Source organism: Periplaneta americana, chromosome 2, assembly GCF_040183065.1.
Source record: "Periplaneta americana isolate PAMFEO1 chromosome 2, P.americana_PAMFEO1_priV1, whole genome shotgun sequence".
Taxonomy (NCBI): Eukaryota; Metazoa; Arthropoda; class Insecta; order Blattodea; family Blattidae; genus Periplaneta; species Periplaneta americana.
This window is the reverse complement of record NC_091118.1, coordinates 120,387,753-120,402,806: the sequence shown is the minus strand read 5'-3', so window position 1 is coordinate 120,402,806 and position 15,054 is coordinate 120,387,753. Positions and strand designations below refer to the sequence as shown.

Sequence of the window (15,054 nt, the reverse complement as noted above, 5' to 3'; positions counted from 1 at the left end):
CGAGACTAGCCACCCTTCACACATACAATAAGATGTAGCGAATCAATACCCCTCCCCGGTCCTCCCTCTCGCTCGCGAGTCAATTGTCTTAGCCGTCGTAGCAGAGGCTTCTGTCACAAGCCTCCAGCATACAACAGAGTCTAGTATATACAGTCACTAAGCTTGAGTTGTGAGGGTGCTAAGAACAATAGACTGTCCCGATATCATTTCGCATTGTCTGTAATGAGGCGATATTAGCGATCCTAGTGATGAACAACTATCTATGGCTGCATATTTACTACGTATTGAGCTTCGTGACTGTATATACTAGACTGTGATACAACTCTACAGCCTGGAATGACTGCCAACAGTTAACTTAATATATGGAAGGATTGGAGAGAAATGAAGTGTTATGATACATCGTTATTACGAACTCATGGGCCTGCTTTTACTAGGTATAATAACTTAATTTTTTTTGGATAGGCTAAGCCTCAAAAGCCTCTTAAGAGCTTCACCACTGTTAACAGCAGCAATGAGAGGGCAGAACTGGTGCTATTTAGTAAACATACAAATTTTGTTTTAAGATTACTTTTAATAGATTCTGAAGCTCTTTATTAGTATTTTGATACATACCAATAGCCGAGCAGAAAATTAGCCTGCTCAACAAACAAACCCTACGCACATCGTAGAAGCGTGCCCCAAGGACAGGCGCATAAACAGAGCCGCACGAGACCGGGGACAACCGTCACAATTTTAATTTGAGCGTTTTCATCTTGTATACACCAGGGAAAGGCGTTGTTCAAACACAGCTTGCTATGAAAACGGACGCGTCTGTGGCTTACAAAAACAAGGAAATTGTGTTCCGTGGCTGTTGGCTCGGATAAAATTACATCGCTCCAGTACCAAGTGTTGCTATCCCAAGGAAGGTCCACGGCGCACATGTGAACAGTACGATTATTGTCCACATTAATTTCAATTACCGCTATTCTGTTACGGATAACATAGCAAAGAATCAGGCTCACAACAGTTACCTTCAACTTGTATTTTCGGTCTATTACAAACCGCCTTATTAATAGACTGGCAGACTGTGGAATAGGAGGCCTAACGTTCGGTTGTAGGCGAACGTTATAGAATGTCTAGAATTGTAAAGCTGTTGTATGTTTTTTATGAAATATATTCGTCATGAATGCCTTGTTAATCTACAGTAGTAGCAGTATTCGTGTAATTAATTAATCTTAGCTACTGCTGTATTCACCAGTTCTTCTATATCTCTTATTATATTCTTCCTTCATAAACTTAAATAGAATTACTACGGAATAGGATTTACCAATTTTTTTTTTCATTTCTTAATTAACGTTTTCGGTTTTATAAAAACCATCTTCAGATCATTATTACCTCTTGAATTGGACAGTTACATTGAAATACAATGGGTTACATTAAACCACGTTTTGTTAAAAGTATTAAGAACATTAAATCCTGACGTTTGAGATGGGCAGGGCATGTAGCACGTATGGGCGAATCCAGAACTGCATATAGAGTGTTAGTTGGGAGGCCGGAGGGAAAACGACCTTTGGGGAGGCCGAGACGTAGATGGGAAGATAATATGAAAATGGATTTGAGGGAGGTGGGATATGATGATAGAGACTGGATTAATCTTAATCAGATGAGGGACCAATGGCGGGCTTATGTGAGGGCGGCAATGAACCTCCGGGTTCCTTAAAAGCCAGTAAGTATTATTATTATTATTATTATTATTATTATTATTATTATTATTAGTGTTATCATTATTATGGGCAGGGCATGTAGCACGTATGAGCGAACCCAGAAATGCATATAGTGTGTTAGTTGGGAGACCGGAGGGAAAAGCCTTTGGGGAGGCCGAGACGTAGATGGGAGGATAATATTAAAATAGATTTGAGGGATGTGGGATATTATGATAGAGACTGTATTAATCTGGCACAGGATAGGGACCGATGGCGGGCTTATGTGAGGGCAGCAATGAACCTGTGGGTTCCTTAAAAGTCATTTGTAAGGAAGTATGTTAAAAGTATAAAATAAAATCATGCAAAGGATATCATAAAACATTTATGTATATAAAAATACATGAAAATAAATAAATCTTTGTGGTTCACCCGTCTTCAACACAGGACATACTCTTCCGCTGCGCCATTACAAGACCACATGTGCCTTCAGGCGTTGCGTACAACCAAAAGCATGACGCTGCATACACATCTTTTTCATATTTTCAACGATTTATAACACAGTAACGTATCTTGTAAATGCAGACTTCATGACATTTGTTATGTAAAAATTATAGGAAGCATAAGGCTGTACATTCCGCAAAATAATTTTCACATCAGACCTACTTCTAATCTTAATATTTTTTACAGTTTTAAATCTGTATATACATAAATGTTTTATGATATCCTTTGCATGATTTTATTTTATACTTTTAACATAACATGGTTTAATGTAACCCATTGTATTTCAATGTAACTGTTCAATTCAATAGGTCATAATGATTTGAAAAGATGGTTTTTATACAACCGGAAACGTTAATCAAGAAATAAAATAAAAATGAAACATTGTACTTTTAAATCAGATAAGTTTATGACGGTCTTTTATGGGGGGAAAAAAGGGAAAAAAAAAAAAAAAAAAAAAAACATTGATAAATCAATACAACTTATCGGATCAAAGATGGATATTAAATTTAAATAAACACGGAATAGGAGTATAATAAGCAATTTGGATGACCTAGAAATTTTTCTTTGAACTTTTCGAGATACTTGCCGCCTTAGTTGGCAGAACACTGGTAACGACGATCGCGAACTCGAGTTCAGCGACGGCTATGATGAATTCGTGTTTAAACTAAGTTTGGGCGTTTTCTAGATTTTTATCCGTTTTTCCTCGCATTATATGATCAACACTCTCCAAAAATTACCATTTCACTTATTAATATACTGTGCATGACACACCATTTAAATTGATATTCAGTTTGTACTTCACCGTTTAGTTTATAATTCAGTGTGTTTTATTGTTTAAATCATAACTCATGTATGTGTAATTTTCATCGATATCAATTTTTGTAACGTTAACCTTATTCGTATGTAGAATACAACGGAAAAACGATAAATGCACCATTTCTGTTAAGGGTGAGATAAAGTACTAATTCAGTGTATTACTGCAATATTTATTGCCGTACCTACTGAACTTGAAGAAAACAATAGCTCTATTCGTGGTGATAATTTTTCTTTATAGTTTTGACATGAACAACAGTAAAGTGTGTAGAAGACCTCCCCGAAAGGAGGACGTAACCAACAAAACTGTAATTCGTGTTTCAGGATATAGGAAAATAATTTGATTAGGCCTTATATTTACTATTACAATTATTTGACTAAAAAAGGATATAAGATTATTCGGCCATTGAACGCAATAATTTGTTATAAATAAATGCTTACGTAACATACAGTATTTCAAGAATCTGATGTTACATCTATTTCCGGAGAGGTTTCCAATTAAATAATGACACCACCCTTAAAATAATTGTGACATTGATAGTTTTTCTCGTATATCCTTATTGTACCATATATATATTTTTTTTGCTGGTTCAGTGAAAGCGCAGGTGTTACCTACTGTAGATTCTCAAATAAAAATATATATTATGTCCACAATTTGTTCAGTTACCGTTGCTTCAGGACGTATCTTTTTAGTAGGGTATCGGATGTTTAAGTGTCCCGCGGTTAACTTCAGAATTGCCGTTTGAATTTCCAAATAATATTTTCTATGTTTATGTTATTTCATCTTTTCTAACGGAAAGTGTGTATTTAAGTGAAAAAATTGCTCAAACGCAACTGCATTTACTATGTGCATTTGAGTGGACGTTGTACGTGTGGACAAAAAATTGTGGATGAAATGTCTTTGAACACAAAAAAGAGAGAGACGAAACGCGTTGGACGAAAGAGGTTGGAATGGTTTAAACATCTCAAGTTGATATATATATATATATATATATATATATATATATATATATATATTGATGTACCGAAGTACATATGATATTTCCATGCAGATATTCTGCGTCATCACATGATGAAAGAGAGATGGAACGGAGAAAAATTCTCTCCGGCGCCGGGGTTTGAACCCGGGTTTTCAGCTCTACGTGCTGATGCTTTATCCACTAAGCCACGCCGGATACAATCCCGACGCCGTTTAGAATCGTCTCAGATTAAGCTCCATCTCTTGGGTTCCCTCTGGTGGCCGCCCTCTGCACTACGTCATAGATGTCTATGAACGCAGGACCGAAGTCCATACATGTGTTGAGGTGCACTCAGATGAGTGACTGATTGGCCGGGATCCGACGGTATGGGCGCCGTCTTAAATCACAAAGTGATTTATTACGCATATCATATATATATATATATATATATATATATATATATATATTGATGTACCGAAGTACATATGATATTTCCATGCAGATATTCTGCGTCATCACATGATGAAAGAGAGATGGAACGGAGAAAAATTCGGATCCCGGCCAATCAGTCACTCATCTGAGTGCACCTCAACACATGTATGGACTTCGGTCCTGCGTTCATAGACATCTATGACGTAGTGCAGAGGGCGGCCACCAGAGGGAACCCAAGAGATGGAGCTTAATCTGAGACGATTCTAAACGGCGTCGGGATTGTATCCGGCGTGGCTTAGTGGATAAAGCATCAGCACATAGAGCTGAAAACCCGGGTTCAAACCCCGGCGCCGGAGAGAATTTCTCTCCGTTCCATCTCTCTTTCATCTCAAGTTGAAGTATAAATTATTTTTCATTGTCCCTCTTCCGAGAGAAATTTTATGATTCTTATAGGCCTACCTTAATTATAAACAAAATATTTACATTAGTTTCGAAGAAAAGATTGTGCATTCGGAGACGCACGGAAGGGACAACTGCATATTCATTTTTTTTTTTGTAACAGAAATTGTGAAAACTGTAGTGGTAACGTTTGGAGTGATATTTTATATAGAACATGAATAATGGAGAATGAATTGCGCAACATGCGGTCATTCTATTGCTTTCGAGATAAAAAGAGACACTCTTGATGGGTCATTGTTTAAAGAGGACTTTACTGGAAGCAATTTAACGTCGTGGAAAACAACATGAACAGGGAAGAACTAGAGCTCTGTTGTCACACAGCAACAGTAGGGAAGAGGAGGTCGAGACTAACAACAGCATCGGCGGGCGTGTCTATTAACCCCTTCACTGTCTATTTTCATTACCGACAGTATTTAGGGGTACAATGTACAAAAAAGTAAAGTATTATTAACATACTGGAGTCCTTATAAGCTTTCCATTGTGGCCTGTGGAAACTTATTCACGTAATTGTCTACGAAGTCGAGTTGGAAACTGAACCTGTAACTGGAACTTTTCTTCCAATTGAAAGAACTAAGTAGGCCTATCTATAGAAGGTAGAACTGATATAACTGCAGATAGGAGGCAATAGAATAATTAGAATAAATAAAAATCTATTATGCGTTTTATAATTAAATGTAGAATTCAATAGAAAATTAGGCTGAAAGTCTGTAGTTTGGCAACATCGCGTCGTCACCTGACGCACGAAAACAAACACGCAGCCGGTCTGCATAGCAGATTTCCACCTCATAGTCATTCCAGTAGAATTGCCAGAATTTCTAAAGCTGGGATGTAATGGTACATGTTAATTTTTTTATTTAATTTGAAAGAAAATTCACCATTTTAATGAAAAGCTGCAAAGCGATAATTAATTTTTATCACTTTCTGTAATGATAGGAGTAAAAAAAAAAGAATCGTAAGAATAATAGCCTACTTATTGAATAAAAGAATGTTCAATATTTAGGGAAAAATATTTCTATATTTTTTCTGAGAAAAGTATTAATTTCGATCTAATATAGCATTATAATGATTTGTTGTACACTACCCTAGGAATAAACTGTTAAATATGCGTAGTTATATATATATAACACACTCTAATCTTGATACAGATGTAAGAGATCAACGAACTCGGTGTGTCTGGATAGTTGAGCTGCTCTCTGCCTCGACGTTGCCACTTACTCGCATCGTGCAATGGCTTCAAATTAGAAGATTTTAAAATTAAATTTACATGAAAACCGCCAACGCTATTTAAATACGCCAGAGGAATAAATTATTCTTTATTAAATTTCCTCTCGCTGTGGACAAAAATCACGATCCTACTCGCAATAGTTACCGAATAAGAGGTTGTTAAACATTTGAGAAAAATATATATTTTTTTTTCTAAAAAAGAACTATGTACTTTCCACCAATATAATATTATAACTTTTGTTACACACAACATGAGCTATTCGCTCTGAAAAACTGCAAGACTGTTTCACTTCCACCCTGTACATACATACATACATACATACATACATACATACATACATACATACATACATACATACATACATACCGGTGCTTACTTATACAGATTCAAGCTGAGGGACAACCCGTCGTGTGCGTGTGGAGCAGAGGAACAGACCGTCGACCACTCCTTTTCGAGTGCCCGAAATTGGACAAAGAAATACTAGCGTTCCAGCAGGAAATGTTAAGGAAAACTGGCAAGTGGACTTTCACAAAGCTTAAAATAATGCAAGAACATGCGCATACATTCACAAACTATGTCAATGTTATAAATTTAGACGAGTAAACGTAGGATAATTTAATATAGGATAGATAAGAGTAGGCAATAGATATAATGAAAGACTCAAATTTTCACAACAGAATAACAGACCTACGTACGCCTAGAGAGTGACAGAAACGAGACATAATGTGTTATATTGTACACATACAGGTAGCAAGGCATGTAGTATTACCTTTATTGTAATGGGACATGCCGTTCAACTAATATAAAAAAAATAAAAAATACATACATGCATACATACATACATACACACACACACATACATACATACATACATACATACATACATACATACATACATACATACATACATACATACATACATACATACATACATACACATGAAGCAAAGGTAACTGTACATTGGAGATTGAATGGATAGAAAACTATGGCTATTAGGAATCAAAGATGTCATCGACATTAAATATTCAAGTATGTGGAACGAAGCGATATGTGTGTATGTATGTATGTACTCATGCTATGTAATAATGGCGGATAATTGACTGTTCGTCATTCATCCATATGAAGCCAGTTGTGTATACCAACAATACTGCTGTGCAATCATCTTGTTACAGAGTAACTGTTATATTTTTCAGTTACCCACTATGGACAGTTACAAAGCACATAATGTAGTTTCATGATGTCCAATTTCCTAAAAATAACTTTTTTTTTTCCCGAAATTCATGAAAATATCTACGTACTGAAACTATTATAGCTTATATCCTTACTTATATTTATTATTATAATTATTATTATTATTATTATTAATAATAATATTATTATTACGTCAAACCTAGTAATTTACACATAACGGAATGACTTAAATGTTGTAAAACAACATAAAATAAAAAATTATGAACAGAGAATCCCTAAATTTCATTTTTATTGCTTAAAATTGCTAGGACACTTTAAAAAAATTCACTTCAATTCTACATTTGTATGCCATTCCTTGAAACTCGTAGGTATAAGCGTCAAATGTGTGTTTATTTTGTGAAAATAAAGCATCTTACGTGGTGCAATAAAATTACTTAATATCAGTTAATTATATAATAAATAACATACTAGTATAAGTATATTAATTATTTTTAAGAACAATTTAATGTTTAATAATTAATTGTATATTCTAAAATGTTACATTATGGCGTTGAAATATGTTCTTAAAGACAATATACCTCAAATAACGTATTTGAAATTCTTTAAATTTTTAAGTTTTTCGTTCTTATTTCCAAAAATTACAGGATAACTTGCGCGATGGAGAATATCTGAATACAGGTTTCTATTAAACAATCTTCAATACCTAAAAGTAGTATTATAGGTTAGACTATCGTATTAAATTTATTCTTTTTAAATCACGAACTTTGCCAATTTTGACGTTTTTAGAGTTTTCCTTTTCAAAATTACAGATAAACCTGTCGTGATACAGAAAATGTGAATACAGATTCGGATTCAGGGTACTTCATTTAAATAGAATCAGTAATGTTTTTTTTTTTTTTTTCCTGTAGCATAAAGTATTTTTTGAAATGTATATCAGTGTAATTTACCGAGGAGCCGTTGTCCAGGGTGCGCCGTAGGACACTAGACTACACAACATCCGCGATGGGATTGAATGGTGATGGAGATTTGTTTGGATACCACTGGGGAACTGTAGCTCCCGGAAAGAAATCCCAGTGTTACTAGGATCAAGGGCTTACCCAAAAAAGATATAAATCGAAAGCACACCAGGGATCGAACCCGGGTTTTCAGGATTATAAGTCCAGCGTTCTAGGCATGAGACCACCATGGTGGCTGACGAAGCGATATAAATGATCTAATTTTCCATGTCATGAAAAAATCATGTTATAATGTGCGATCTGTGTGCTTAATATAATCATGTCGGTATATTAGAAAAAACAATGAAGTCTTAAAATAAGCTAATGATATATCTATAACATAAGTTCTTATGTGAAATAAGAGATAACGTAAGGCAAACATATACAATCCAAATTTTAAATGAACGAGATAAGGCTGGTTCATAATAAACCGGGAACGGAAACGACAACGATAACGAGAACGGAAATATTGTTAAAATAAATGTATTTAAATGTGAGTATTCACAATAGTTAATTGTGAATAGTCACATTTAAATACATTTATTTTAACAATACTTCCGTTCTCGTTCACTTTATCGTTTTCGTTCCCGGCTTATTGTGAACCAGCCTATAGTCATTAGGGTGGAGTGAATCTATATATGAAATTGTTTTTTTACCCGTTTTCTAAATGTAATAGTTACAAAAATCTGTATTTTCACTTAGGAATGTGAAAAATATGGAATTTCTATATTTAATTTTTGAAATGTCCCAAGAGCTTTGAAGTTTCTTAAAATTATAATTACTTTGCCGCTCTGTATATTTGTTATATTATTTTGTTTTTCTTTACGTAGCTAATGAATTGCTGTAAAATCACATATTTAAACTTTATTTGGAAAACTCTAAATTGGGGTTGCAATATACAGCATTTTTTAGGGGATCCAAAGGGACAAAATATATATTATTTTACATAAAATATGGAAAAAATTCCATTTCAGCCTATTTATTTTTTAGTTACAATGTATTCTTGTTTTCGTTTTTATTTCTTTTTGAATTGAATGGTAACTAATCAACAGGTACAACTATCATCCTTTTTTCTGTTCTTTGCTCTACTAAGACATTGTTTCTTGTTTTGTAACACGGCGGTCTTTATCACAATCAGGCCAACAGTATTAATTTTTTTTGCATTTGCAACTGCATATATCAAATAGTTTGTTTACTTCTTCTTTGAATTTTGCAATGTTGTCATTTTAGTTTTCGTCACTATGTCGTTTCTTACAAGGTACCATTAATTTTCTGTACTGATCATGGTAAGCACGAATCAGTTTAATATCCCTGTAAAACTGACTTTCGAAATTTATACCTTTACCTGGATTTCCTTAGTTTTAATAGCAACTCTTTCTGAAATTTCTCCAACAGCAGATTTTTTAGATTTGAAGTGAGATTTTAATTTATTTTTGATCCACAGATATTTCATTACGTCATGTAAGGTATATAATTGTGATAAGTTCGGCCCCTCTGGTATTGTGAATACAGGGTAGGTCAGATGTTTTGTATTAATTGGATATATTCTGATTTAAATACCCTGCAACATAAGAAGAATGAATTTCCATTAATTTTATTACATCAATTATATCATACCTAAGAGTTTTGTGATTATTCCCAATTTTCTTATAAATTGAGGTTTTTGTGACACTTCAAGATGAAACAACAAGGGACCAAAAATATGCAGAGCCTTTTAACATGTATTTTTTAACATGTTCCTGGCACCCTGTTCAGATTAAATCACTGGAGAATGTTCTCTCGCTAAAAAATCTGAACCTCAAAATTTTGTGAAAATTTCAAAATATGATGCTCATGGGCACCTCTAAATATTAATGTAGAGAATAGTAATATGCGTTACAAGAGCGGTATGTTGAAGTTTTTATGTTCGAGGAAAAGTTTGAAAAAGCGAAACGTAGTTGAGCTTTTTTAATTTCCGAGAATTGAAAGAAAACATACCGCTCGTGTATCGTACATTATTTTGTGCGAAGATCGTTTATTACATACCTGAAAGAGGAATTTCTAATTAGTTGCAATGAAATCTCCATCTTGGTATCTGTTCAATGACGGCAAATTAGCAAAACAAAAATATCTATCTTCAACATTGTTGCTTTAAAATGTTTTCTTTGTTTACTATACTCCAGCAGGCAGTGATATACGTCTGTCTTTTTTCCCCCCAGTCTATAAATGCGAACTTAAAACAAACGGTAAGGTTATGTAATGATTTATTTTTCATTTTAATATTTTAACAATATTATTTATGTAACATATTGCAGTAATAAATCGGCATCTGGAATCTTGTTGATTTTCTCACGGCTTCCTTAATGTTACTTGCATCACGAATGCAATAACTTTAGTGGAGTTGTAGAGTTTACTTAATTTTTGCAAATATTTAAAAACAATAATTAACAGTGCAATTTAGGTGAAATTGCAGTGGTAAGTTTCCAATTCATAATTATTACTATATTGAACGTCTCTAAAAAGTAATATGATCTCGCACAAAATATATTTTGCATTGTTCTTTATGATATCACCCCACAACGTTTCCCTGGTATTACATTTTCATTCCATAAACTTCATATTTTCACTCCACCCTAATAGTCATGCTGAAAATGAACTGTGGTTAGCCGAGAATTAATTATAGCCATACTCATTCCAAAATTAATTTTTTGGACATTTATTTATGTAACAAATTGAAAGATGCTGTACTAAAGTAATCATCATAAGCTGGGTAATATAATAGAACAATATCAGAGTTGAAATTTCAAGCATCACGTGAACTCTGTCGTGGTCCTGGGATGACATTTACGTGATGTGAGACATGCGTACAGGAAGGAGACTGTCTCCGAAACTGTACTGTAAGTTAAGGTAAACCCTTCACTCCGAAACTTGTTCGAAGTTAAGGTAAACTAAATAGACAGTAATAATCCAAAGGCTCACCTCTTGAAGATACAGATACCGCTGTGTAGGCAAGAGATATAATTCACCTCAAAACGACACCCTCTATAATGAAGTGCCATTATTCAAAAGGCTAGAATTCCATGATTCCACGACGAATAATAGAGTTTCAATCTCGATAAGAAACAAATAGCAATTGTACTACACAAAGGGAATATTAGAACGTGCACATGAGGAACTTTTCCTCTCATGTTACTTCACAATAAAATTACTTGTAAGAGAAATACATCCTGAAATGTATTACAAAAGAGGTTTCCTGATCCGTTGTCGGATAGAAGTTGATAAAAGAAAAATATAAATATTGAAATATTACGGTCTCTCTACAAAAGCATTGAATGCCGATACAAAGAGAAGAATGGATAATATAAACCCAAGCATCCGCTCCATTGTGATACACGGAAATTTAAGGCTGTTGACGTCTAAACACAATTGTACGAGGGAAGATACGCATTTATACAGATTAGGTTGGTAGGCTTTGCGAGAGTACAATGAATGAAAGGGTCGGATTTCGGTTTTGCGCCGAATGAAATTTGACACTTTCAATGCAATCGATCAACGTGAGAGTAATACTCAGTAAAGGCTATTATTTCAAATTGCATAGTATTCAGAGAATTTGTATAATGTATCACGTTCTTTCATTAGATTTAACAGGAATACACTTTCAATTTACATCTTGTAAAAGGTTGTATGAACTATTTCCCGGTAGTTTAGGTAGAATGCAAAAAACCGATATTCTACGGTAAAAATTGTCGTAGAATTGATAGTGTTGATCAGAAAAGAAACTACAATGAACGTATAGGAATCAAGGTATTTTTTTCATTAATGATTACAGAATCATATAAAAGCCAACAAAATGCCTTTGTAGTAGGCTATAATTAAATAAGGTTCTAAGCTAGTATGAGTGTTCTAATTCGGTTTCAATGCTAATTTGGGCGTATGTGTGAGACAGACCATTACAAGTGGGCAGCCACCATGATGCCAAGGGTTCATAGGACCGTGCCGAAGCCAGCGAGAGACAGCGAGTGAATGGGAAAGGGGCGGAATACCGATATCTGAGATGGAAGCACGCGTGAAAGGGGTAGAGCGAACTAGTGAGGTGTATGGACGGAACATTTTATGAGACATAGAAAGAATGCAAGAATTACAAAAATCAGCATTTATAAAATAATACAAAAAAATAAAATTATTGTCCTTTTCTTTTTATCTGTAGTCAGAATTACAACTGGCATTTCTTTTACTTCAACAACTTAGCTATGTCAGGGAAAATTGTTTGAGCAGAATGAATTCGTAACATTGCTTTCAACGGAACATCGCACAAACATGACCTAGGTTTACTGTTATTCTGGTTAACGACTGAGAATATGTGTTCGCAAAGGTATGTAGAGCCAAATATAGCAATTAACTTGCATGTCAATGCGTGGATACGCGGAAACTATTTTTGTTCCAAGTTCTTATAAAACGAGGTCGTCTGGAATATTATAATATCTATCTTTCAAAATTGTGTGACATTGAAGTCTTATCAATTCTCTTTGGAATTCGACTGCAGCTTGTTCAACATTTACAGAAGAGGACGTCATAAAAATGTTCACCAAGCTCCTCCACGCGGCGAGAGATTGTTTGTGGACAGAAACTAATTGGTTCATGTAACATCACCAGGGAAGGACAGAATATCGTTGAAGTTGAAATCATGCACTCCTTAACAAACATTCCATTCGTAAAACGTCGGCTACTTTTGGCGATATTTAGGGCAACAATATAACTTGCACAGACAGCTCTTTCGAAACTTGGCTCAATGTGCTGCGAAAGAACGGGAAAAATGAAATTTTAATGACATGACTATACAAAAAAATACATAGTTAAACGGACAGAAAATCCTTTAACGATTTAACAATCGGTTTTATAATAATTTTCATACATTGTTGGCAACTGTTGAAAATCAAATTTCTATAATCATTTATTTAATTATATTGCCTTTAAAAGTACTTGAATAGTTGAAATGAGACGTATTTACCGCGTCGTAAGAAGACTGCATTTGGTCTTTAATTTCATTATTTAAGGAGAGGGACCACGGGAAATAATGAAAATTTTCCAAAATATTTTTATTGACTATTTCACTCCTTCAGAATGTATATTTACATATCCAAAATGGATTTAGTTCAATTGTAATTATAAATATGTTTCATTTTTCTTAATTAAGGAAGAAGATCTGTCGAAATTATTTTTTCATTAAAGAATTCTTTTTTTACAAATTTCTGATTACAAATCTAGTAACTTTTTGTTCTAAAGTTGGCTCCCTGAAGTTACTAGATGAATGTAGCGAAGGACAATTTTAATAGATATGTGTTACATTAATATTCATTTTACTTTTAAATCCATATTTCCGTAAGTTTATTACTCTTGATTTAACACCAAGATTTTGTGCTAAATATTAATCAATCTGGATGAAATTTATACTCCAAATATTTACGAGGTACCTGCATGTTTCTATGCATTTATTTTGTAAAAAAATGCTGCTAGTTTATTTTATTTTTTTCATGGATTAAAAAAAAAATAACATTCTCAAAAGTAAAAAAAAAAAATTGATAGCGAATAAATGAAATATTTCATAAAATGAACGCATAGAAATGTTTGTTTATGTCTTGTGAGAGTAGCGAAAAAAGGAAGCTAAAACATTTACATGTTCTTCTAAAAACTTTGGTTTGGAAATATTTATTAAATTAAAATAGAAATAAAAATAAAAAAAATCAAAAGTCAAAAACATTTGGTAGTTCAGAATTTGGATTTTGTTAGTCCTTTACATAATAAACATGCCCTCAAAATTCGGTTGAAAAAAATATTAGGAAAAAAAGTTGTTACTTTTAGTGCAGTGTCCCCTTAATGTCTTCCGCTCTTCGCCGTTAATATGAGCGTGGGTATCAGAGGGTGCTATGCATAGACATTTCGCTAGCTCGCGCTACGAGCGTGATAAATTAGCCCCGGCTATCGACTGATTATTTGTACAGGATTCATATCATATCATATCGCTAACACTGGTTTATGAATACGAAAAACGTTAGTTCGCTGATCATCCACCGGAAGCCCGCGCTAAGAATGTCTATGAATATGGCCCAGAATGTTTAACTTCAATGTGACGCTTAATGTTGTACGTTTTTGCCCATACATTGATGTGATATATTAAACATTGAACATTGTTATGATCAGAATGGGCAACAAGATACATGCCCTCTCAAGAGGGTTTAGATCCTGAACAGACTGTCGGCGCAGTTCTCTACATTCCTGTTCACAATAGTTCAGCATAAACGACAATAAACTATGTGGATCAATGCATGATTGACGGAACGCATAAGCCAGCAATGCCTGAAGAACATATCATCAACCAGACGAGGCGAAAAGTTGATGATCGCATGCATTCGTACATTAACACAACCGCAGCGACTGAGAGGAGTGGGGGTCCGCCCTGGGCAGACGCAGGGCAGCAGCGTCAGGGGCTCCTTAGCCCTAAAACGCTGTCTTGAAATGGTCTGGTGTAAGATATGAAACAGATATTTAGATAGAAGTTCCAGAACCGTGGAAATAACTTATGTTACTACTCTTAACTTATAAAAAAAACATACGTTTTTCTATCAATAAGTATGTGGTGTTTTCGAAGCCATTCGTTTGATAGATTGTGGACACATGGCATAGTTTAAGACGATATTCTTTCATAAAGATGACTACAGCATTGTGGTATATCGATCCGTAATATTTTCATTTGGATTACTTTTTGTTAGCGGTTTCTGTATCATACAGTTACCATACTTCAGATATAAGATGCATTCTGA

General features: G+C 34.3%; 1 non-coding gene across 1 annotated transcript; it reads left to right on the top strand.

Moving 5' to 3' along the window:
* Nucleotides 1-4,671: 4,671 nt before the first annotated feature.
* Nucleotides 4,672-4,743, top strand: TRNAY-AUA (transfer RNA tyrosine (anticodon AUA)). The gene has a single exon. It is a non-coding gene; the product is annotated as a tRNA-Tyr (tRNA).
* Nucleotides 4,744-15,054: the final 10,311 nt, after the last annotated feature.